The sequence below is a fragment of the Ambystoma mexicanum genome, chromosome 10, assembly GCF_040938575.1.
Source record: "Ambystoma mexicanum isolate Mex_15411 chromosome 10, UKY_AmexF1_1, whole genome shotgun sequence".
In the NCBI taxonomy this organism is placed as follows: domain Eukaryota; kingdom Metazoa; phylum Chordata; class Amphibia; order Caudata; family Ambystomatidae; genus Ambystoma; species Ambystoma mexicanum.
This window is the reverse complement of record NC_090932.1, coordinates 1,662,454,347-1,662,480,430: the sequence shown is the minus strand read 5'-3', so window position 1 is coordinate 1,662,480,430 and position 26,084 is coordinate 1,662,454,347.

Here is a 26,084-nt window from a genome sequence, read left to right as displayed (position 1 = left end):
TCTCCAGTGATAAATATGGATCTAAGGGTCTCTAACCAAAGAAGGGTGGGTCTCAAGCCCCCTCAACAACTAAGGTCTGTGTTTCTACCATTGTAGCCAACAGAATTGACTTCCGGGTCATCGGACCAGAGGCCAGGAAACAACCAGAGAGGTCAGTGGGTGGGTCCAGATGGCAAAGCAAACCCATCCAAGGTTCCTCTAAAACCATCTGCCACCATGGTGGCACAATCTGGGGGCACAATCTGGGACTCCCATCCTAGAGGAAGGCTGCAAATAAAAGCAAAACACATTGTGCTATAATTCAACAAGGCTTCACTTTTGGAGAAGAATGTGTGCTAGAAAAAGGCTGGCTCTTATTTATTTTCTCTATTTATTTATTTGCAGTGCATGTATTGCACCTTTATCCAAAGCACGTTCACATAAGAAAGACAGTACAATAAAATGCAAATTCAAACACAGGACTGGGTCAGTATCAAAGACCAGGTGTCACGAGAAAGAGGGAAGGAGTAGGTGAGACTTTAGGTGCTTTTAAAAGAGAGAGAGGAGAAAGAGCGAATTTCAAGGGAGATTGAGTTCCACATTTTAGGGGAAAGAAGCTGGAAAGAATGAAAGCGAGAAGCAGCCCAGGGAGTATGGGGAACTGCAAGAAGGAATTGAGCAGAAGACTGGATGACCCGAGTAGGTCGACCAAGGGGAATCAAGGAACAGAGGTAAGTAGGGTTATGAGCATGGATACATTTAAAGACAAGACAAAGAAAATTAAATGCACAGCAGTGAACGGGAGCCATTTAAGGACGGCACAGTAAGGGGAAATGTCCACAGACCATTCAGGCGCAATCTGTTGGTTGCTTGCAACTCACGCCCTTTGGGATTCACCCTGTAATGAGCAAAGCAGAAGGGTCTGGGGAGGGGGAGTTGATGAAAGAAGGAGCCCCTTCGCCACCTGTGTTTTTAAATTTAATTTCATGTTTTATTTGTGCCCATGGTTTAAAGTAACATTACACAAAAATTACATAAAATGAAAAAATAACCATCAAATACATCACATTAAAAGACGACAACTTAAGAATGAGAACAAATAAATCAGTGAAGATAAATCTAAAATTTGATCTGCAAATCTAATAGTTGGAATAATCAAAGATACTTTGTCCCCATACATTATTTTGCTCCAAAAACCAAACAGATTATAGATCTTTATACCATGCAAATACTTAGTAAAATATTGACAAGGAAATAAGAAATAATTGGGACAAACTGTTAAGAAGGTGCTCCAGTGTTTCTATTACCCAATCTGCAGGTCCTGCATAGGTATAAAAAATAGAAATGTCACCTCTAGCGTCCCACCTTCCCAACACATAGGCAATGGAATGAGTATTCAATAAGTGAATAGAACTTTCACCTAGCTGAGTCGGTCCACAACAATTCCGGTATCAAAAAGACACATTTTACATATTTGTCAAACCCTGCCTTTTAATAAAAATCCAAAATGCTGTTGCTACTGTATTCCCACTCGCTGTACCTTGCCTCCAAATGAAAGGCTAGTATTTAACTGATGCCTGGAGGGGGTGTTGCTGGGAGAGAAGAGCAGTGTGATAACCCAAGAAATCTCTGGGGATGCTCACATTTCATGATTGTTAATGTGCAAGAAATCCTCTGTGTGTAATGTTACCTGTGTGTTGTACTAACTGTAGGTTCATTAGCAATACAAGTCAGTCAGTTGGTGCAAGTCATTTGAAATGGTGACATTGTCTTATGCCACGGGGTTGGTGGCTTATGTTTTGGTTGCTATTATTTGTCAAACCTTAAATAAACATATATTCTTACTCTAGACCGGCCTGGTACCTACGTCATTGGTGGTGCAGAGGGTGTTTGCTGGGTGGTGCGAGATAGGTTGGAGGCCTCACTAATGTTGAATCTATATAAGCGCTTTAGGTGCGTGCCACCTTGTTTGGGGGGAAAGGATCACCCTGAGTTGACAGTGACCCCCTAATTAGTCGTGACTGGTGTAAATTAGTGAGTCTCTGCTACCCCCTGTCAATTCTTTCTGCACCCATTACTGCTTCTGGAGCCTCTTGTCACAAAACCAGTGTCAGTAACTGCTGGCCCATTCCTAAATGCCAGAAAGTGATATATTAGCCGCCCAACCTATTTTGCTTTGTGAAACACATGTTGGTTAGAAATAAATCACTTGGGTTTTAACACTAAGTGACTTTGTTCCTTCTCTGAAAAGTTGGCACGCCTTCAGCCATGAACACAAGGCACACATCTGGAGTGCCAGCTGCAGCCACTGGCCTAGTGGCATAAGCAAGCGGACATGTTTCCACTGTGCCACCTATCGCAGGTGTAAGCCTGTATACGTGTGTTCGCAGTTTGGTTCAGTGTGACTTTTCATACGTTATATGTGAACATTGTAAATTGTTCAAAGTACTTGTCTCCGAGTACAGCTCTACATTTCAGAAATGATCCTCTTTGTGCACAGTGCATAGAAGTGCATGGACATAGCTCAGTGAGTTAAGTGATTGTGGATCGATTCCGTAACCATCCTACAGCGCGTGTCCGGTGTTTGAGCACCAGCAGGGCTGAACCATCTTATCATGTATTATATGTTGATATATTGGGTACTATTAAGTTGGATGCCATTGTGCCCTGTCATTTACAATACTAATGCAAACAGCTATGTTAGCGAAATCCGTAGGGGGAGGGGATAAGAGAATGAGTCAGACTTGCTATACTTGATCCATTTCCCTGAAATTGTATTTCCTATTGTCAAGTATTAAAAACAGAGAAATGAAGGTACAGCGGTTCTGGAAAGAAGTGCTCGGATGGATTATGGGCTTGGAGGGAATTGAAAGGAGGGTGGTCCCACTACTGTTGCTATTTGCAATTGAAACGTTGGCTGAGGATTGGACGAAAATACTGCACGTGCCGCACTATCTCCTGCTGGCAGCAAGGGCATGTCTGGCGGGAGGATGGAAAAGGGAGAGCCTCCTGAGTGAAAGAGAGTTGGCAGCTAAGGCACTAGACTTATACAGAATGGAGGAGCTAACTAGGCAAATACACAATCGGTCACTGACGGGAGCCATGGAATGGGCTCCCTTTCTGGCAAAATATGACCCAGAACATTTGCAAGAGGAAGAGGTGGGGGTGGGAGTGGAAGAAGGGTTGGACTGAATGAAGAAAAGAGCAACGGACCCGCCCCAGCTGTGGAAAGAAACACAGAGTATCAACGGTGGGGCAGAGGTGTACAGTGAGGGGCACGACGCCAATGGATTCTGGAGTGTTCCCACCTAGTCCTTTAAACCTTATGGTGTAACCACAGGAACGGAGAACCCGGAAGGACCAAGGAAGAGACTGCCCTGGAGAGGGCGGAAAACAGTTGGGGTTAGGGAGGGGGAGGGAGGTTCAAGCAGTTGGTTGGGGTGGGGAGAAAAGTCAAAAACCTTGCTGGTGTCTTATAACATGATGTTTGCAGGAGTCCTGCATTAAGTTGTAAAAGCAGTGATTCCAATAAAAATTTAAATTAAAAAAAAACAGATAAATGGGTCTAAAATAAAGATGGGATGAGTGAAGGTATGGACACCTGGCTAAAGTGGACATTTTCATTCCAGTTTATATGGGCTTAAATCTCAGCTTCTCCACTCAACCAAATTGTGTGATCCTGGGTAATTTACTTTATCTCAAATTAGACTACTAAGAGGTTATTCAGTTTGATTTTCACTGCAGAATAACAAATACGCCAAATCGCTTCCCACAAAATTGGAAAATTGTTACACCCAAGACCACCCACAATCTGTCTACCTCATACATCACCCCCATAATATGCCCCACTTTCTCACCTTGGCCCTGTTTGCCATTCTTAACTGTGGGACAGTTTGTCCTTGAATCTGCAAGTTCTGGTGGGGTATGGTAGCCCGGTGGCATAAAGCTGGGATGGACAATTAAGCCCTCAATAGCAATATAATTGCAGCACCTGGGCATATCAGGCTTTGCCGTGCACAAGACAGCAACGAGTGGGTGATCGATGCTGGACATGGGTGTTCACAGCAACATTTGATGGCTATTCCTTGCATACAAGGCTTCCCATGGAATAAGGAGGCCCTACTTGGATACATGGGGCTCAATAAGCATTTTATGGGGGTGCCTAGACATGTGAGGTTGTATGGGACTATGCACTTAGTTCTGTGATCAATGATGGCTCTGTTTGCTGTGGTCTTGGACCACCACTTTTGCAGCCATGACATATTCAGGCAGCGCCCTTGTTCACATTCGGTTGGACACTAAAAGAAACATGTGTCCACTTAAATACTGTTTGATATTGTATTCATCGTGCACTTAGTATATTTGTTTACATTTGTGACATCACTTCCTGGGGTGCAATCAAGGACAAAAGTCATAATGCATCACATCCTGGGATATCGCTGGAGTCAAAGGTCATATTGTGACACTTCTTGTGATGTCATCTGATGTGTGAGGTCACTTCCACTGTCCCTAACATTTTCTTGAACTGACATATTTCGTAGTATGCTGGGTACAGTTATTGATGGAAGGGGTGGTCATATTTTAGGTAATTGCTGATTTCCATTCTATAGAATGGAACCTACACAGGTCCATGGGCGAGCTTGCATTTAACCACAAACATGGCAACAACACATTGGGAGGCGAGTTGTGTCGTTCCTGGTGCAACTTTATGCATGGACAAGCCTTTCGCCATGCGGGTTCAGTGGGATTTCTCTACTGCTCTCAGGGTGCCACGCATGTCTGAAAAAGAATTTGAGGATGTTCTGGTGATGTTCTGATTGGTTCTGATGTTAGTCACAGAAGCTCTAGGGTCTGTAGACATGACAATAGCTGGAGAGAAACCAATCCAGCGAGATACCCTTATTATTTTTTATTTTTTTATTTTGGTTGGCTGACAAATCAACCTTTCAAAATATACCAAATTACAACAGCTGGATACTATACAAAATTACAGCAAAGACTATACAGACTGCCACTAAAAAACAATAAAATATCATCTTAACACATATCAAAGTTAATCAAGGGAAATACATTCTCAAGGGATAAACATATAACAAGAAAAAAAAAACAAAAAAAGAAAAATAAAACAAAAAAAGAGAGCAATTTCCAACATAAAGACGAATGACTCTTCATTTCCCCACAGTCATATTAGACATCAACCATATGATTCAAGATGCCACCCACCAATATGTGACTCATACTAGTTAGAATGGAATTACATTTACAAATTGAACCAGAGCAAACTGTATAGAAGACTTTGTGTTGGTTAGGAGGTATGCCCACATTTCCTCACTGGAGCCGAATATTACAGACTGACAACACTTATTAAACAGTTGATTCCGGATTAAACTCAAAGCGGGAAAGTCAACTACCAAGTGGCACAGAGATTCAGTTTGACAAGGTTCGTTACAGTGTGGACAGTGGCCCTCATTACGACCCTGGCGGAAAGTAACTGACATGACCGCCATAGCGTAAATAGCGTTTCCGCCACTGCACGATGGAGGAAAGTGCGGCTAATTCTGACCCATCGGGCACGAGCATTACGCCATGGCGGAAGTGCAAAGTCTGCGATGGCGGAAATGACCCCAAAATGCCCCTTACCGCCGTCGTACGTCGCCCTAGGTGCAATTCCGCCACCCATCTTAGCGGTCACCGTAATGAGCGGTCAGCGCAAAATACGGTCACCGTAAATATACGGAAACGGAAGTAAAAACATGGGGCCGGAACGGGAAACAGCACGCCGTACACCTATAAAATCAGAATCCCAACACAACCATAAAAAATCCGACCCTGAGACACATCCCAACCCGTTAGCCACCCCATTTAAAAAAATAAATATGGGAAAAGTTGCTAAAAAAGCGTGCGACCGCAAGCGGCAGGTCCACTTCTCCCACGAGGAACTCACCGTGCTCACAGAGACCCTCCAGGAGAATGCCGCCGTCGTCTTCTCTACGCAAATGACCAGGACGGCACTTGCGAACAAGAAGGCCATATGGGCGCTGGTGGCACAGCGGGTAAGTGCGGTGGGGACCGCACCCCGCAACCCACAGCAATGCAGAAAGCGATGGGACGACCTACGGATACGCGTCCGGAGCATACTCTCTGCCAACCGGAACATTGCCACAGCTACCGGGGGAGGATCGGAATCACCCATCAAGTTGACCCCCTGGGAAGAAATCTGTGCCTCCACCATTGGAATGGAGAGCATAGAGGGAGTCGTAGGGATGGAGAAAGGAGTGCAGACATCAGAAGAATCAGGTAGGTGGCCCAAATAAAACTATGCCAAATCCACAATTACCAACCATGTGAAGTACCATGTGTCCCCATAGTGCAATAGAAACACATGTCCAGGAGAACGACCACATACATTGCCATGACAGCGCCCCTTAAAAGTCAGATTAAATAAATAAATATTTAAAAATACCAAAAACACACTCTACATGTGCAGCATGCACACCCTAACTGCAGACTGCAAAATAACTGCATCCCCAATGCACACAAAAATGAGACCACCTCCAAGGCCCTGACCCAAATCACCCCCAGGTACCACCCCAATGCATGTGACACAATTGCCATTACAAGTACCACAGACCCATGAATAACGCTCGCCCTCCTTTACTCCACCACAGGGTCCGATACCAACGACGAGCTTCAGGACACCCCTACCAGCACACCTGCAAAGAGGGCCAAGACCAACGGCCAAAGACCCTCCACCTCAGCTGCACGGATCAAGACACGGCAGCTGCACAAATCGAGTGGCAGCACACTGGAGGGGACTCCAACAGGCACCCCAGCAGCCAGCATGTCCACAACAGCAGCACCACAGGTCCCCCCAATGGATGCCACAGAAGGCACTGCTTCTGGTGGCAGCAGCACCCTAGGTAACACTGCATTCATGCCAGCATGCTCCGACACAGAAAACGGTGCTGCCGAAGTAGGACACATCCATGACCTGTCTCAATCCCCCTGTTTGTATCATCCCGTACACCATGAGGAAACCACGCAGGGGCACCCACAAGACGACGACTGGCCAACCCCCACAAGGCCTGTTGCAAGGCAACATGAGGCGTCCAGCCCCTCTGTGACACCACCGCAAATGGGCATGGCCCAGCAGAGGCAACAGTCCCTCGAGCAGATGATAGTGCAACAGCAGCAACTGGCCACGCTCCTCAAGGAGCATGCTGCTGAATGTGGGGGTTCTAAGGCAGCCATTGAAACATCTACTGAGACACTTAGGGCAGAAATGGAGAGAAGTACCGAGAGCCTGAGGGGACAAATGGAGAGAAGTACCGAGAGCCTGAGGGGACAAATGGAGAGAAGTACCGAGAGCCTGAGGGGACAAATGGAGAGAAGCACCGAGAGCCTGAGGAGGGAACTGCATGCGACGTCCAAAGACGTATGTGGTGAACTTGCCGCTGTGCGCCGTGTGCTCACTGAGCTCTCACAAACCCTTAGGGACATGCATGGACGTGAGCAGGCAGAGACATCATCCGTTGCAAGTTCCGTCCAGGGCAGCCCCCAACGTAGATCTGGGAGGACCCGGCGCTCCACAGGCAGGGGTACCCCTGATACCCGGAGAGGGGGCTTGCAATAGCGTCTGCCCACTGACAATGAGCGTCATTGGACACTGGTGTTCGGGGGGGTAGGAGGGTGGAGGGGGTGTGTTGTGCTTCTTTGGGTGGCGGGTCGATTGGGTGTGTAATGTCATTTCACATCTGCAATACAATTCTTCATATTCATCCAATGAGATGTGTGGACATTGATCTCTGTGTACGAGGCCTATCTTGTCGTACAGTCCACATTGTGCATGTCCCAGACACACACAGTGCCACAAGTCCCGTGTCCATGTAACAGCCACCAGGCGTGAGTGCTAGAAGCATGCATCTGTGAGATTCTGACGTAATTCACGGGCCTCCTGTGCCTCGCGGCCCCCTTGAGGTGCTGCCAGATCCCCACCCTCATCATGACCATCTTCAGGTGCTTGCAGTTCTGCGTCGGGGGGCATGGCCACATTCCTACGTACGCACATGTTGTGTAGCATGACACATGCCATGATCATCTTTGCCACCTTCTGATGGCGGTACAGGAGTGCCCCGCCAGACCTGCTGAGGCAGCGGAAACGAGCATTCAGTAGGCCGAATGCCTGTTCTATGACCACACGGGTACGTGAGTGGGCATGGTTGTAGTCCTCCTCATGCTGGTCCTGTGGGTTCCGGATTGGTGTAAGGAGCCATCTCTTCAGTGGATACCCGCAATCACCTGTATGTGGACAACAAAGGATGTTTGTGGAATGTCATTGCTACGTACGCACCCCCCCCCTTCCTGCCAGGTCATTCATGCATCACCTACCCCACATACTCATGCATTAAATGAGACTCACTGAGTAGCCAGGATCGGCGCCCTGCGTGCCGCTCCATGTAGCGTGGTATTCTAGAGTTCCGCAAGACCATAGAATCATGTGTTGATCCTGGAAATTGGGCAGAACAATGTGTAAAGATCCTGTTGGAGTCACACACCATTTGTACATTGATAGAATGATATTGTTTCCGGTTGCGGTACTGGGCCTCCATGGCATGTGGGACAACCAATTCCACATGGGTGCAGTCGATGGCACCAATGCAACCCGGTATGCCGCCAAGTGCATGGAATCCCACTTTTGTGTTTGTAAGCTCCTGCTCCGAGCGTGGTAAAGTGATGTAGTCGTCTGAGTGCTTCAGGAGGGCATCAAGCACTTGGAATAGTGTCCGTGAGAATAGTGGCTGTGAAATGCCATGCAACTGTCCGACTGTGTGCTGGTAGGTGCCTGTGGCCAGGAAGTGGAGTACAGACACCACCTTCAGTAGGGGTGGGATGGCGGTTGGGCTCTCTATCATGCTGACAAGGTCAGCGTGTGTCATGTCGACAATGGCAGTTATGGTGTCCCGGTCCAAACGGTAGAGGGTGTGGATCTGCTCAGCTGTGAGGTTGAACGGGTTTAGCTCGGAGGCGTGGGATTGCGGGCTGCCTGCGTGGTGGTAGTGGCTGTGCTGGTGGGGCTTGCTGGCCATGCCTTGCCCTCCTCCTCCTCCTCCTCCTCCTCCTGCGTCTCCTCTGTGCGGCCGGTTGACGTAGTAGTTGGCGTTCGTCTTCTTCTTGAAGTTGGAGTACTTGCAGTGCAATCAGGTCCCCCAGGCCCAACATCGCTAGTCCTGCCGTCAGCATTCTGGGGTGGGTGTGGTTGGGGGACGGGGTTGGGTGTGCAATTTATGTGTTTTCAGGCTGTATAGCCTTCACCTGTGGTGATTCATTCCACCTGTGTCAGCTGCAATGCCTTTCGAGCGAGCACGTCCTGCACACAACGCTGCAATTCGACGCATGGCATCTTGCATTTACATTCATGTTTTTAATCCCGATGGCAGTGATATATTGGTTTATATGTTAATTCTGCTATGGTCCCATTGTTTCACATACTATATTTGCATTCGCGAGCAGACTTGTGAAGGGTCAGTGGAATGTAGTACTCGATCAACGGTGGACCCTCATGCAGCACTGTACCGACGTTCACCGACGGCGGGGAGTCCCATCAGTGATTGAGGCCAGTTACCATTTTCACACACAGCCGCACTGCATAGATGTATTTGTGAATACAAGCGTTCACAGATGCCTTTTCGACGTGATGTTGCAAATTAGGAATTCGAAGGACAGCGCTTTCGGTTTTCAACTAGCGGCGTGGAGACGCCCACAGGTCTGACTGGAAATGTAACGTTCTATTGTTGAATGTCCTTGGGACAGGGCCCATGACGGGAATGCAATGATTGATATGATTTGAATGGGATGCGCTATAGCGTAGTGGACGATAAGGCAGGACGTTCCCAAATACATGTGACTTCACTACACAAGGAATCCGGGCAGGAGCACAGTGGATTTTGAAGGCTGCATTACGCACAGACTCAATGGACATTTCGAATGTTATGTGAGTGAATATTCAGGCGTTTTCATAACGGGATGAGGGAATGATGAATGGATGCATGGGAAGATGATTTAATTGGGAGTCGGCCATGTACATGGCTATTTGGAATGTATCCCATTCCCCTGCGCTATGTGATGCAAGGCTGCCATAGTGGGACCATCGTCTGTCTGCCCTTGTTGAACCCTCCCTGTCTCGACGCGCCTTCAATCACTTGTGTCTATGCACGTTGATGATCCCATCTGATGGATCCTGTTCTGACAGGCGCATGCACACAGACACTCGTTTGAAATAGTGTATTCACCTCGATTTGTGTCGTAATAATTCGCAAGTGATTTTTGGGTGCAATTGATCCTTATGAGTGGGCTAGCATGCATATGGTTGTAGGTTTGGTGTGTTGAATGAAGTGAGTAATACATATGAAGTTCGGATGCCCATACTATCATTTTTTTCATTTGGGTGACAGGTATCTCCTCCCCTTCTGCCCCTGCCATCTGTACGCCAGTCCTGCAGATGGCTTCTACAGTCGACACCTGCAGCTTTGAGTTAATCAGTGGAGCACCATTACGATCTTATGGGACGATCGCCAATGGCCCACATGCCCTTACGCAGTACTAGTGGCTAGGTGCAGCATACCTAGCTTCCAGCTGGACTAGTGCCTACTTCATGGGACGGCCCTGCGGTCCTAGGCGCTTCCATGTTGCCTTTTTGGACGTTGATGTAGCCCCTGTGTGCCATGAAGGTACAGGGCGTCACACATGGGGAAGCTGGTCATTTATTGCGGATGCAGCCCACAGTAATGCTGATCATTTGTGAGTTTATGTTCAAATGGCTGTATGGGCTTGGTGATTTTGATGTGCATTAAATTTATATTCAGATATTAACCGTTTAGCGTTATTCTTTGCTAGTAATGTGGCATATTCAGATTTGTTGCGCGATGTATTGTGAGGTGTCCTGCATTGGGTTCCGGCTTCTGGGTACAGTTGTGTGGTACGTGCTTATGCTGATGGTTGGTTTGACTACTGGCATGTGTACAGGGCTGGTGCAGTCTCCCTCAGGTTACTGCTTTGAATGTTGATTTACACTGGTGGCAAGCGATGGGGGACTGTTGTTGTTTTGTGTCATGGAATTTTCAGTTCATTTTGGTGTACTTGCACCTTCAGATGCCTGTGCTGCATCAGTACGGCAATGGTGTGTTGCCAATTGTGGATGGCCACTCACAGGGCACTTGGGGCCCCTGCATGCATTTGTTCGTTGGCATGCATGGGTGACTTCTACATTTCACTGGTTGCATGGTGTGACTGCATTGCGCCTACGAGGAGTTGTGCAATGTGGCCAGGGAGTGGAGTACAGGCACTCAGTAGGGCCATTACGGTTGGTTCGCGATGCCGTAGTTCTCGTCATGGTGGAATGGTACTTTCTGCCATGCTTGATGGCGTTAAGTGAATGTCCACTGGGGTCAGCATTCGCGTACCGTTGCGCCATGGCGGATATTGCGGTTTTGCACGGCGGGCGTGCGCGTACTTGGTGCAGTTAGCGTTGGCGTTCACTACGGTGTCGCTAATCGCATCGTACTTTACGGTGACGGGTCATGATCGCAACGGGCGGTATTCGATGGCGGTATTACATTTCCGCCATCGTTTTTCGTATTCCGCCAGGGTTGTAATGAGGGCCAGTATGTTTAATCTTTAGATATCACTCGTCTCCTGCCTGGAATCTTTCTTGTCGCACCTAACTTCAGCCGAATGCGCAACATTTGAGCTCCAACAAAGTTGGACCGGCACTTCACTAAATAGGGTTCCATGGTGCGCAGATTTTTTATGGAACAACATAATGATACCACCATCCACACAAACCGAACATTGATTGCGAGTGTGGATCCAGTCCACACGATACAATTTCAATTTAGCTTTGGTTGGATTCAATAAAAGAAGTTCAAAGGAAATATCAGCATTGGTTAATGCCTCCAACACATAATTGGTCAATTTTTTCGAAAATTCAAGCATAGGTGGAAGGAGATAGGTAGCAAGTATACCCAAATCATTCGGAGAGGTGGCGTCTATGAGGCATTTTCTGTACAGGGAACAACATTTCCACACCACTTGGCTGTGCAAGGAAATGGTTCCTAATTTGTACCGAAGTAATGGAAGCGGAGTGTATTTAGGGAGCTATGATACAGTTTTCCAGAAAAAAGTTTCACAATGATCCCAAAAGTATCAATTTCTGAGATGTTGTTTCTGCTCCATAACTGATAATAAAAACTCATTATGTGGGTTAGTGTAAATGTTACATATCTAAACAGCAAATTTCTAGCTTGGGAAGATAATGAGCAAATTTTTACATCCAAAGTTGCTGTATGGATGTGGTCATTTTGGAACTCTGTGAAAGGGAGGCCTAAATATTTGTACTGGGGAACTCTCACCACATCCTGATTTTGAAGGGTCCATTTGTAGCTAGAGGTCTTTTTTTTTCCGGCGGGCTGACAAGTTACTATTTGTGTTTTAGTTAAATTGATGACAAGATTGTTCTCAAAGACATACTCTTGGAGCTTGTTCAGCAAATGTTGCAGCCCACACGGAGATCAAGAGAGTAGCACGAGGTTATCGGCATATAAGAGCCAGGTGATTTTCTGTGGGCCTAGTTTGGGGGCATCTGCCATGGTCTCTTCAAACTTCATACCTATGTTTAATACAAACAGGTTAAAGATTGTTGAGGCCAAGATGTACTCCTGCTTAAGTCCTCGATTTGTTGGAATAGAAGCAGACAATGAACCATCAAGAGACAGTCTAACCTGCAGTGAGGTATTTGAATGCAATTGTTTAATTAGCGCAAGTATGGTAATGAAACAACCATATTGTTCAAGTTTCTTAAATAGCAACTGTTGATCGACTGAGTCGAACGCGTTGCTAAAATCAACACAGGCTACATATAGATTTTGTTTGCATTCGGCACATTTGCTCTTAATTAAATTAAGGAGAAGCATGTTAGGGTAAGTACCCAGACCACAGACAAAGCCCGCCTAGAAGGGATCTCTTTTCCCTTCGAGCCTAGTCCAGTAGTTCAGCTCTAGCAATATAATGCGACTGTACAATTGGCCAGAGGCATTCAACATAGCAATTGGACGGTAGCTTTGAGGTTTATTACAGTCACCTTTTTTTAAAAGTGGGATGATGATTGAATGTTTCCATGATGTAGGAATACATTGCATGAAATTAATGTGCTGGAAAATGTGAAACAAAATCTCAGTCCAAAGATCGGGATTGAGTTTGAAGGTCTTATTCGATAACCCATCTGGGCCCGGGGCTCTGGATTGGCTTATTGAGGAAATATAGTAAAGTATGTCAACTCTTAATATATCAAGATGAATGACAGACAATTGCTCCTCTTTCTGTGCTGGAACTAGAGGGACTGGCGAGGCATACATTTTCGTGAAGTACTCAATCAATGCCTGTTCGGATACATTATGAATCTGTATTAGCGTTTGGGGAGTGGTAACGGCTTCATTGAGAGTAGCACAAATTTGTGCGGTATTCTGATTACAGATTCATTTCAGCATATGTTCACCATCCTTTTGCCCGAGTGTTGCATGATGCATCCGTAACCAGTTTCTATAGCCTGTCTTTGCTTTGGTCAGGGCAGCTATTCTAAGGCCAGCTGGGAGCAGAGCGGCTTTGCGTCTCAAGGCAGGGTATTCAGCTTTTTTGTGTTTGACTTGGGCATCAAAGGTGTGCCTTCTCGTTTCTGAGGATTTTTTTATATTCCGCTTATTTACTGAATGCCTCTGCATGAGATCAAAATAGCACACATTGTTACCCTCCCCACTCAGTCATGAGTGGGCAAAAGCAGATGTGAGAGAATTTGAAAACTGAAATAGGCTTTCTTCGGAACAATTTATCCGATTCACTTGATCATTCACCCTCACATTCCCAGGATACATGACCAGCGGAATTGATGCCACTCTGTAGGGAATGGACCAGGAACTGGTTAACATGTAATGGTCACTATCTACAACCGGGATAATCTGAAATCCCACTACTTGTGACATCAGTCTTGGGCCGACATACATGTCATCAATGATGGCCTTAACTTGCCCGCGGTGCCAGGTGAAGTTTGGAGGTTTATCGCCGGCACATAACCCATTAAGCATGACTAAGCCACGAGAGGACATTGTATGTTTCCATTGAGTTTGTCTAACAATTTCACACGCTTTGCCAGGTGAAAAAGATGCAAATTGAGGTCCCTGGCTAACACAGTGTGGGCAATGTCCGGTACCACGGCAACACAGTCTAGCAGAGACCCAAGGTCACTAAAAAATGTTATGTCATCAATCCCTTGACAATTCCAATAAATGTTAACCAACACATACAGGACGGAACAAACTGAGAAAATGGTCAATTGCATAAATTAGTTAAGGGAATAAAAGGGGATAATTTTAAGATCAACGTTAGTTTTGATACACGTAATCAGACCCGCCATGGGTCGCCCTTTAACCCCTTGCAATGCAGGGGTAAAGTGCATTATATGATCGTGCCAGATAGGAGATGAGGTAAGCCACGTTTCCTGCAACATGATATTATCAAAATTGTTTAATATGGAATTCTGACTGTTAAACAAATGGGAGTGCCCGCGTGTGTTCCACGAGGCACATTTTAACAGATCGTTCTCGCACTGATGCGTTAGTTAACTTTTTGTTTCACAATTGCAGACACATTTAACTTGCATTGGTTGTTCATGAGCGACAGCATTACAGGGAGCTGACGTGGGGGCTGTGCATTTGTGAGATTCACCCCCATATGTGGGACCTAGCAACAGTAAAAAGCCCATGTTAAACAATTGGTTCTTGGCAGACCAAATGATGTTACGCACCAACTTCGAGCGTAACTGCAAGCAAACGGTGGTTAGAATATTTTAATTTGTAAATTCAACCAGCTCAATGTCCGCTGTACCTATATCCTCAAGTTGTTTGACATCAGAAAAGATTTCAAGCACACTGTGTCTGTTGAGCAAATATTGTGGATGTGGGGCGGGTCGACATCCAAGAATTAATGTGTTTGCATGTGTGTCCTGTTTAAGATCCACCAATTGCTTTTTAGGAAGTTGTTTTCGGGCTTGTGAAACTGGCGCATCAGGCAATGAAGTTTTTGGTTGATGTTTGGGCAGAAGGGCTTGTAGAAGTTGAGCAATCTCATCTCGCCAACCTTCAGAAGAGTCCAACCTAGATTTCAGTGGGGCACTTGGCCCCAAGACAGCTACCGATTGCAATCGCGACGAGCATTGTTCGACGCAACCGGAGGGAGGCTCTGTATTAATGCCATTGTTTTAATCGGGCACTTGTCCCCGTTTGGACCATTCACACTCACTTTTGGATTACCTCATTCTGCCCCTTATCAAGAGTAGGTATGACATTGGACATTGTATTGGGGGCACCTATAGTTGGAAGCTGGGCGAATTTAGCCATATAGGCATCAACTTCCTTTCTGATTTCTTCCCGCCTGTTTAGTAGTACCAAAGGGGCAGTGATGGGGCTAGGTACCATAGGAGAAGCGGAGTGCCCAACTTTCAGTGCCAAATTCGAGGTGGAGGAAGGTTTAGAATGATGTTTCATTGCTTCCACAAGATTGTTCAGCGGGGCGTACGGCTCCATAGTAGGTTTTTTTGAAAGCCACAATTTGATCTTTTTTAATTGGTTCAATTCCACGTATTTTCTTTTCACAACTGCCGCCAAAGCTACAGAGGACTTTTAGTTGGGGTTTTCAGAGCTTTAATAAGCTGTCTAGTAGACCCAGTGGTCATGTTTATCTTTGTTTTAAGGTTCTTAGGTTTTTGCTTCCGATCATCAGCTATGTCGCTTCACAACTTTTTCCGACCCCAGGATTTTAGACCAACCAAGATGGCCCTTTAGATGGCTTGGCAAATATGGTGTAAATTTGCCTTTCCATCTGATCGGGAGACTGAGGAGGGGTTACAGCCTTCTCATTACAGGAAGCTAAAGGGTCTGTTGTGACAATTAGGAAAAGTGGTAAAGCAAAGACCTCTTCTAAAGTTGGGCATGGCCGTTGAGGTTGAGAGAGGACGCTGTGTCAATGTAGGGCACTCTTCTTGGTGATAGTGCTATTGTTTTACGTCCACCACACGCCTTTTCCCCCATCGGTCTAGGCAAGGCTTGCCATGCCATGATAGTAGCTATTTGCAAACTCTGAACCGAAATTAATAATAATAATAATAATAATAATAATAATAATTGTGTCCTTTAGTGATTAATAATAATTGTGTCCTTTAGTGATTCAAAAAGTTTAACTAGGGTGTTCATGGTGGTATTCATGGCTTCAAGGGCCAGATTCACCACTCTGTTTTCTCTAAGAGAGGGCGACACGTCTTCTCTGTGCGTTATTTGCCTCTGGTGGGTATTAAAAAAGAAGAGGAGACGTTAGGCCTGGAGGGGCTGACATCAGGAAACATGTTTGGAGAAAAGGAAAGCTTTTCTGAAATGGTTTGAGCTGAATAGTCAGTGTGCATGTAGTCCAAATCAATTATTGCTACATCAGTAGAGGCTAAAACAAAGCTCCTGCGTATTGTAGAGCCCACTGTGGTGATCAAAGCCCCTCGCATCACCACGCTGTCTGTAAGGGACTGATTACACACCTGTTTAGAAGTTGTTTGCTCATCAGTCACACACTCCACCCCCACACCCCCGCTAACAACTAGCGACGGTCTCATAGAACACACAGTGGGGGGGGAGTATCAACCACCCTTTCTGTGTTCACTGGGAAAAAGCCATTTATGTCAGCGACTCCTTGCCCCTTTAAAATTTTTGGATGAACAAAGTTAGCTATTGCCTGATGGCGTATAGGAGTGGAACAATTTTGTAAATCAAAGAAACTTTTATGAGATGTTGTACATTTCTTTTCACACTTAGAACTTGTGACAGGACCTGGAAGCTACAAAGGCATTCCCGTGCGTAGTGTGTAGAATGGCGGTTTCACGATTGGAAATGAGAGGCATTCACTTGAGAGCGCACTACGGGTGCTTCCGCTGTTCACAACTCGCAACCTCTAACAGAAAGGCCACTCCACAGAACAGTCAGGGAGCGTGAATGAGGGGCAGTCACCAGTGGCGCACCGCACGTCGCTGCGGCGAAGCGGAAAAGTGGTGCTTCACCGGTGCTTCCTCCTGGTGCGCGCGCACTGGTGCACGCGGCGTCCTTCTTTAGTAGCGTCGCCAAAAAAGGGGCGGAGCTTCAAGTTAAAGTAGCTGTAAAAATATATATAAAGAGTGTATAAGTGATAGAAAACACTACGTTCAGAGACTAAAGTCCATAAAGTCCCATGTAGTGAAGAAATCCAAATACCAGCAAGCAAATAAGAGTCGACACAGTCACAAAGGATCCAGCAAGCAGGGGTCCGGTGCAAAGCAGTGCTTCACTGGTGCTTCCTCCTGGTGCGTGCGCGCCGATTCCCTTATTTATAGTCTCCTGCTCAACTCAGGTGGCATAAAAGTTCCACCAGGAGCTCTGACGCAGAGAATGTTTAAGTAGGGGAGGGGTTAGCTGGTAATGGGAGGGGCCATTTTCAAAACTGGGCATAGCAAACTTGAAGGCTCTACCCCTTCTGTTCAATCTCAAGGGTGGCTGGCATGATGCCCAAGTAAGCACAATATGCCAGTCAGAATGGCCAAGTGATTGGATTTAAAGATAACATGCTCATTTAGTTGCTTTGATAATTTGTATATCTAAAGTCTAGGTATCCACTCAGGTATCACTCTACGCCAGTGGTCTTCAAACTTTTTGACCCCGAGCCCCCCCTAAGAAAAATTTCTCCGGCCCAGGCTCCCCCTATACACATGTACTCCAAAATTGTACTCGGTTGGAAACGGTTATCGCGCGCTGGAGTACAATGGTGCCCCCAACGAAGGAGTGCATGCCAAACACCACGTTGTTTCAAAATCATTGCTTGCAATGATTCAAATCAGATGAGGACAAATATTTGTGAACAAAGCATTCCGATTATTTTGCTATAATACAGAGGACTCGACTAAAAATAGTGTTGGATATTTATTTCACACAAACAAAAACACCCAATATTGCTGTCCTGTAGTAACATTTGCTATGCAAGTGCTGTAACAATTTGTTTCTGAAGTACAACGGCGTACTGTCAATGCTGTCACTTGCAAGTTGGACAATGGCATACTGGAGAACTAGTGTGAAGGGTGGGCCTGCCTTTCACCAGCCAGCCTGTCAATATTGGGTTCAATTTTTCCAATAGCCAACCGCAGGCTTTCTTCCACCTCCAGCTTTGATCGATATTTTGTCTTTAGGGCTGCAAGTGCAGAGAACCCAATTTCGCACAGGTATGAGGTGCTGAATGTTACTACCATTTTACATTATTTCAGTGGCTCTGGGAAAGATTCTGGGGGGCAGCTCTGGTGTGCCAGTAGTGATGCCCCTGGCAGACCTGGGGGCAGAGGCCATGGGTGTAATTTTAGGGGGGGCGGGGGTGTTTGTCCCCCCAACTTTCATGGCATACCATTTTGTCCTCATTAATTTAGCTGGGGCACCTTTTCTTCAGATGTCATGTCCCCCCCAACATTTTAAGCAAAGTTACTCCACTGGCAGAGGCCCTCAATTCTCTCAGGGGAGCAAGAGCTTTGCACCCCGGTTCCCCCTGAATGTGGGGTTATCGCTATTGGGGGACGCAGGGGGACTGGTGCTGCATTAATAACGCAGCTCCCCAATGGCAGATTGCTGGGCTCCAGCAATCTGCCATGGGGGAGCCGCGTTGTAAAAAAACACCGGCAGAGCAGTTCCGGTCCCCCGCTCGCCTCCTCTCCTCCATGCATGCCCCCCAATGTGGGGGATGCAGGGAGAGAGGGGCGCAGGGGGACCGGTGCTACATTAATAACGCGGCTCCCCCGTGGCAGATTGCTGGGCTCCAGCAATCTGCCATGGGGGAGCCACGTTGTAAAAAAACACCGGCAGAGCAGTTCCGGTCCCCCGCTCGCCTCCTCTCCTCCATGCATGCCCCCCAATGTGGGGGATGCAGGGAGAGAGGGGCGCAGGGGGACCGGTGCTGCATTAATAACGCAGCTCCCCCATGGCAGATTGCTGGGCTCCAGCAATCTGCCATGGGGGAGCCGCGTTGTAAAAAAACACCGGCAGAGCAGTTCCGGTCCCCTGCTCGCCTCCTCTCCTCCATGCATGCCCCCCAATGTGGGGGATGCAGGGAGAGAGGGGCGCAGGGGGACCGGTGCTGCATTAATAACGCGGCTCCCCCGTGGCAGATTGCCACGGGGGAGCCGTGTTAAAAATAAAGCCGGAACGGGTGACTTACCTCGCACTCGCACACGTCGGCAGCAGCAGCAACAAAAGGGAACACAGGACACCACAACGCAGCCTGGATGCACGATCCAAATGCAGGAAAGCGCGCGTCCAGGCTGCGTTTATTTCCTGTTTCCATGGCCACGCCCCCACCACATCGCACTGGCTGAGCATGTGCATGGGAGCCAGTGGCTCCCCATTGCACATGCTCAGTTCAGTGCGACAGAAAAAGAAAAAAAAAAGCGTTACTCTTTTTCTTTTCTTTTCTTTTCTTTTCTTCTGGAAGGCATCACGCGCCCCCCTAGGCATGGTGGCGCGCCCCCCAAGGGGGGCACGCCCCACAGATTGAAGACATCTGCTCTACGCAAAAGCGACCACCAGAGGACCAGGCGATAGTACAGTATGCCACCTGCCTTCTGCACCCTTCCCACTCCCACCATCCTGAAACCCCCAACTCCTACCCTCTACCTGCCAAAACCAGCTCCTCGACTCAGCAATACACATAAGCACGCACACCCACGCACATTTACACAGTTAACTCACTCATTTAATCATACTATTCACTCGTGCCACTATTCACAGTACACTCACTCATTCACACGCGCACCCAGTCCCTCATTCATCATGAAAACCTTCACACTCACATTACATAATATATATACACTCTCCTTGCACACATCCACACATACATGTTGAGCTAACATGCAACAATGCTTCCCTCACCTCTCTGCCTAACAAAAAGCAAGTGCGCACATTAGACCCCTTCCCCGGATGTGAGAGAGTGCATGGATTGTTACATGCTGTCCCACATCGGTGGGGAGGGGGTTGATCTGTGCATTTGATTTTTGTTAGGCAGAGAGGTGAGAGAAGCCTTTCCTGAAACTAGCAGCTTTAAAGTGTTGCTGGATGTGTGCAACTACATGAACAAAGTAAAACTTTAACACTGCAAGTTTCAGGACCGGTTTCCCTCACGTGCCACACAGTCTGATAGTAGGGCCATGGCACGGATACAGAATAGATAGGTCTTTAAGGACTTGTCACTGAGGCCTAGTCGCTGGGTTTAGTTGCAGGAAGGGCCTCACTGACAAGGAGAGAGAGGATGTGAGGGGGAAGAGAGAGCGAGAGAGAGAGAGGGAGGGAGAGAGGGAGAGGGATGGAGGGGGGAGAGAGAGAGAGAACACACGAAAATCAACCTCAAAATCTCCTCAGTCATGTGGCAGTAGGGCGACCAGTTAAAAAAAAGGAACAGGCCATAGACATAGAGGTAGGACTAAAGTGAACACAAATAGAATTCTAGTCCTACGTCTATGTCGCTGGCCTGATGCGGGGTGGGGCGGGGTCCTCTCAATGGAGAAGTGCGCTGAGGAAGGGAAGGGGGAGGAAATGGGGGTGTGAAAAGCATTCACACTCCCATTCACGCACAGGAAGTGTCGCGCCAGGCCCGATTTCTGGATTTCGAAATCGGGTCCAGGCAAAAATCGTGACCGTGGTCACCGACCCTTCCAATCCCGGGACGGGGTTTATAAAATTCAAAAACTCTTGGGACCCCGGGATGGAGGGCGATTTCCCGGGACTGTCCCGGGAAAACGGGGATGTCTGGTAACACTATGTGGCTGGGTAGTGACCATTCTGCTACAATGTCACAGGGGAGTCTGCAAATCATGGCATGACCAGCAGCGGGGGCAGAGCTGTCCTGGAAAGTGACCTTCGCGGCCCATCACGCCTGCTCCTGCCCACTTAGGATCCGGTCGGCAGCGCAAGGCTTAATCTCTGCGGACTTTGGTCTTTCCCTCTCAGTAGCTCGGGGACTCAGCTAGCACAAGCTTCCATGCGCTCCCTGAACTGCACTGGTCAAGCCTCTCAGCCATGACACGTCAATCACAGACAGCGGAGAGGCTCTGCCTGCTCCATCCCAGAAATCACCGGGGCGTATCGCGGAAGGACAGGCGTGATGTGTGAGGGCCCTCAGGGGGCAGCAAAGATCACATATTATAAGGTGATGGTCTCCAGCCCATAGTTTTGGTAAAACCTTTGATGCAATGGATTTTCCAATATTTTGCAGCGAACACATGCGGCTTTGTTGTACGCATCTGCCTGCCATTTCCCAGCATCTCGATGCTTCAAGATCATTGATAGGACAAGCATTAAAAAGTATAAAGAAAGCTACAGGGTCACCTACGCTCCTCTCGAATTCCCATAGGAAATAATTGTAGGCTCCTCCCACTCCCGCCCATAAACAGTGAGCTTAGCGGGTGATGGCTATTTTATTTATATTTAGAAAGTATGTCTACATTTTTTTATTTATTTATGTATTGTTCGTTTGTATAGCGCCTATACACAAAGGAGTGTTTCAACACGATGTATGTTCAGAGATCATGTTGGACTATTGGGGGAAACACTAGCGATGCATGGCTGGCGTTGACGCTTTTCAGATTTCAACCCCTGCCATTGAAACATTGCCATGAGTGTCACTGAGGCAGTGAGGAAAACGCCTTCATGCTGCCTTCACACACGCATGCAGCCACACGCACCCATGCATGCAAGGACGACACGCCGGAGACGTGTGATGGCTCCGGTCTCTGGCGCGAACTGCCGGGCACCGCCTTTATTCAACTAATGCGCATGCGCGAGCTCCGTGGCTGCTCGCGCATGCGTACTCCGTGTATGCAGTACACAACAATGTGGGGGGACTGCTAGTGAGGGGGATAGGCCTGCATAAGGGTTTTCTTCCAGGCGATCTTTTGACAAAATGTTGACTAGCCCCGAAAATGAGCCCCCGAGTTGGATCCTGCCAGCGGCCATCCGTGCACTGCTTGGACAAGGCATCCGTTTTAGCCGCACCTGCTGCTCACTGGAACATGGAGAAGCCACGGTTCCTCTTGCACTGTAGCCATGATGGACACATTCACAAGTAGGGCGTGTATATTTGCACTGACCTTGTTACAACTTCTACACATGTCTTTCCTTCTTTCTATAATTCTTTCATATTGTTCTCATCATTTTGATTTTTGTTTATTTCTTCTCTTATTTCTTTTTAGTGATTGTGTTCTCGTTTTATTGTTTACGTATTGCTTTGCACATTTATTTGCGTCCTTATTTTCCGGCCTTTCCATCTATCTTTCTCGCTTTCATTTCTTAATTTTTTCGGTCGTTCTCCTGCTTGCTTCCCGTTTATCTTTCCATTGTCTTCCTACCTGTTTGTCCTGTTTTACATTGTTCCCTGTTTCCTTTTCCTCTTCCTTCCTTCCTTCCTTCCTTCCTTCCTTCCTTCCTTCCTCCTTCTTCCTTTCCTTCCTTCCTTCCTTCCTTCCTTCCTTCCTCCTCCCCTTCCTTCCTTCCTTCCTTCCTTCCTTCCTTCCTTCTTCCTTCCTTCGTTCCTTCCCTCCTTCCTCCTCTCCCTTCCTTCCTTCCTTCCTTCCCTCCCTCTCTCCCTTCCTTCCTTCCTTCCTTCCTTCCTTCCCTCCCTCACTTAATTCCTTCTTCCTTCACTCTCTCCATCCCTTTCTTTCTTTTCCTTCCTTCCCTCCCTCCCCGTCACTTCCTTCTTCTTCCTTCCTTCCTTCCTTCCCTTCCTTCCTTCCTTCCTTCCTTCCTTCCTTCCTTCCCTCCTTCCTTCCTTCCCTTCCTTTCCTTCCTTCCTTCCTTCCTTCCCTCCCTCCCTCCCTCCTCTGTCACTCCCTTCCTTTTTTCCATTCTTCCCTCCTTAATACCCTTCCTCCCTCCCTCCTCCCCCCTCTCTCTCTCCCTCCCTCCCCCTCCCCTCCCTCCTCCTCCCTTCCTTCCTTCCCTCCTTTCCTTCCTCCCTTCCTTCCTCCATCCCTTCCTTCCTTCCTTCCTTCCTTCCTTCCTTCCTTCCTTCCTTCCTTCCTTCCTTCCTTCCCTCCTTCCTTCCTTCCTTTCTTCCGTCCTTCCCTTCCTTCCTCTCCTTCTCTCTCTCTCCCTTCCTCCCTCCCTCCCTCCCTCCCTCCCTCCCTCCCTTCCTTCCTTCCTTCCTTCCTTCCTTCCTTCCTTCCTTCCTTTCTTCCTCCCTCCCGCCCTTCCTTCGTTCCCTCCCTCCGTCACTCCCTTCCTTCTTTCTGTTCTTCCTTCCTTAATACCCTCCCTCCCTCCCTCCCTCCTTCCCTCTCTCCTTCCCTCCCTCCCTCCCTCCCTCCCTTCCTTCCTTCGTTCCCTCCTTCCTTCCTCCCTTCCTCCCTCCCTCCTCCCTTCCTTCCTTCCTTCCTTCCTTCCTTCCTTCCTTCCTTCCTTCCTTCCTTCCTTCCTTCCTTCCTTCCTTCCTCGTTCCTTCCTTCCTTCCTTCCCTCTCTTCCTCTTCCTTCCTTCCTTCCTTCCTTTTCCTTCCTTCTCCTTCCTTCCTTCCTTCCTTCCTTCCTTCCTTCCCTTCCTTCCTTCCTCCCTCCCTCCCTTCCTTCCTTCCTTCCTTGGCTCCCTCACTTCCTTCCTTCCTTCCTTCACTCTCTCCATCCCTTCCTTCCCTTCCTTCCTTCCTTCCTTCCTTCCTTCCTTCCTTCCTCCTTCCTTCCTTCCTTCCTTCCTTCCTTCCTTCCTTCCTTCCTTCCTTCCTTCCTTCCCCTTCCTTCCTTCCCTCTCTTCCTTCCTTCTCCTTCTTCGTTCCTTCCCCCTCCTTCCTCCCTCTCCCTTCCTTCCTTCCTTCCTTCCCTCCCCTCTCTCCCTTCCTTCCTGCCTTCCTTCCTTCCTTCCTTCCTTCCCTCCCTCACTTCCTTCCTTCCTTCCTTCACTCTCTCCATCCCTTCCTTTCTTCTTTCCTTCCTTCCCTCCCTCCCTCCTCCTTCCTTCCTTCCTTCCTTCCTTCCTTCCTCCCTCCCCCCTCCCTCTCTCTGTCTCACCCTTCCTTTTTTCCATTCTTCCCTCCTTAATACCCTTCCTCCCTCCCTTCCTCCCCCCCTCTCTCTCTCCCTCCCTCCTTCCCTCCCTCCCTCCCTCCCTTCCTTCCTTCCCTCCTTTCCTTCCTCCCTTCCTTCCTCCATCCTTTCCTTCCTTCCTTCCTTCCTTCCTTCCTTCCTTCCTTCCTTCCTTCCTTCCTTCCTTCCTTCCTTCCTTCCTTCCTTCCTTCCTTCCTTCTGTCCTTCCTTCCTTCCTTCCTTCCTTCCTTCCTTCCTTCCTTCCTTCCTTCCTTCCTTCCCTCTCTCCCTTCCTTCCTTCCTTCCTTCCTTCCTTTCTTCCGTCCTTCCTTCCTTCCTACCTCCCGTTCTCTCTCTCCCTCCCTCCCTCCCTCCCTCCCTCCCTCCCTCCCTTCCTTCCTTCCTTCCTTCCTTCCTTCCTTCCTTCCTTCCTTCCTTCCTTCCTTCCTTCCTTCCTTCCTTCCTTCCTTCCTTCCTTTCTTCCTCCCTCCCTCCCTTCCTTCGTTCCCTCCCTCCGTCACTCCCTTCCTTCTTTCTGTTCTTCCTTCCTTAATACCATCCCTCCCTCCCTCCTTCCCTCTCTCCTTCCCTCCCCTCCCTCCCTTCCTTCCTTCGTTCCCTCCTTTCCTTCCTCCCTTCCTCCCTCCCTCCCTTCCTTCCGTCCTTCCTTCCTTCCTTCCTTCCTCGTTCCCTTCCTTCCTTCCTTCCCTCTCTTCCTTCCTTCCTTCGTTCCTTCCCTCCCTCTCTCCCTTCCTTCCTTCCTTCCTTCCTTCCTTCCTTCCTTCCTTCCTTCCTTCCTTCCTTCCTTCCTTCCTTCCTTCCTTCCTTCCTTCCTTCCTTCCTTCCTTCCTTCCTTCCTTCCTTCCTTCCTTCCTTCCTTCCTTCCTCCCTCCCTCCCTTCCTTCCTTCCTTGGCTCCCTCACTTCCTTCCTTCCTTCCTTCACTCTCTCCATCCCTTCCTTTCTTCCTTCCTTCCTTCCCTCCCTCCCTCCCTCCGTCACTCCATTCCTTCTTTATGTTCTTCCTTCCTTCCTTCCTTCCTTCCTTCCTTCCTTCCTTCCTTCCTTCCTTCCTTCCTTCCTTCCTTCCTTCCTTCCTTCCTTCCCTCCCTCCGTCACTCCCTTCCTTCTTTCCGTTCTTCCCTCCTTAATACCTCCCTTCTTCCCTTCCTCCCTCCCTCCCTCCTTACCTCCCTCCCTCCCTACCTTCCTTCGTTCCCTCCTTTCCTTCCTCCCTTCCTCCCTCCCTCCCTCCCTTCCTTCCTTCCTTCCTTCCTTCCCTCCCTCCCCTTCCTTCCTTCCTCGTTCCCTTCCTCGTTCCCTTCCTTCCTTCCTTCCTTCCTTCCTTCCTTCCTTCCTTCCTTCCTTCCTTCTTTCCTCCTCCCTTCTTTCCTCCCTCCCTCCCTTTCTCCCTCCCTTCCTTTCTTCATTCCTTCCTTTCTTCCTTCCTTCCTTCCTTCCTTCCCTCTCTCCCCTTCCTTCCTTCATTCCTTCCTTCCTTCCTTCCTTCCTTCCTTCCTTCCTTCCTTCCTTCCTTCCTTCCTTCCCTCTCCCCATTCCCTTCCTTCCTTCCTTCCTTCCTTCCTTCCTTCCTTCCTTCCTTCCTTCCTTCCTTCCTTCCTTCCTTCCTTCCTTCCTTCCTTCCTTCCTTCCTTCCTTCCTTCCTTCCTTCCTTCCTTCCTTCCTTCCTTTCCTTCCTTCCTGCGAGGCCTCAGCTCTTAGTGCCGCTGGTATGTGGAAAGCTGCTGACTGCCGAGTGTGAGGGCAGGGCGTTGTTGAGAAGCTTAGACGCGGTTCTTGCTGCTCTTACACGTTAGTCTGTGGAGCTTTCACGAATGAACGATGTAATGCCCCACTCAGGGACACTTAGTGGAGTTTTCCTTTTCTTAACTGTCCCAAATCTTCCCTACCCGGTGGGACCGCAAAACATGGCGGTACACACTTCG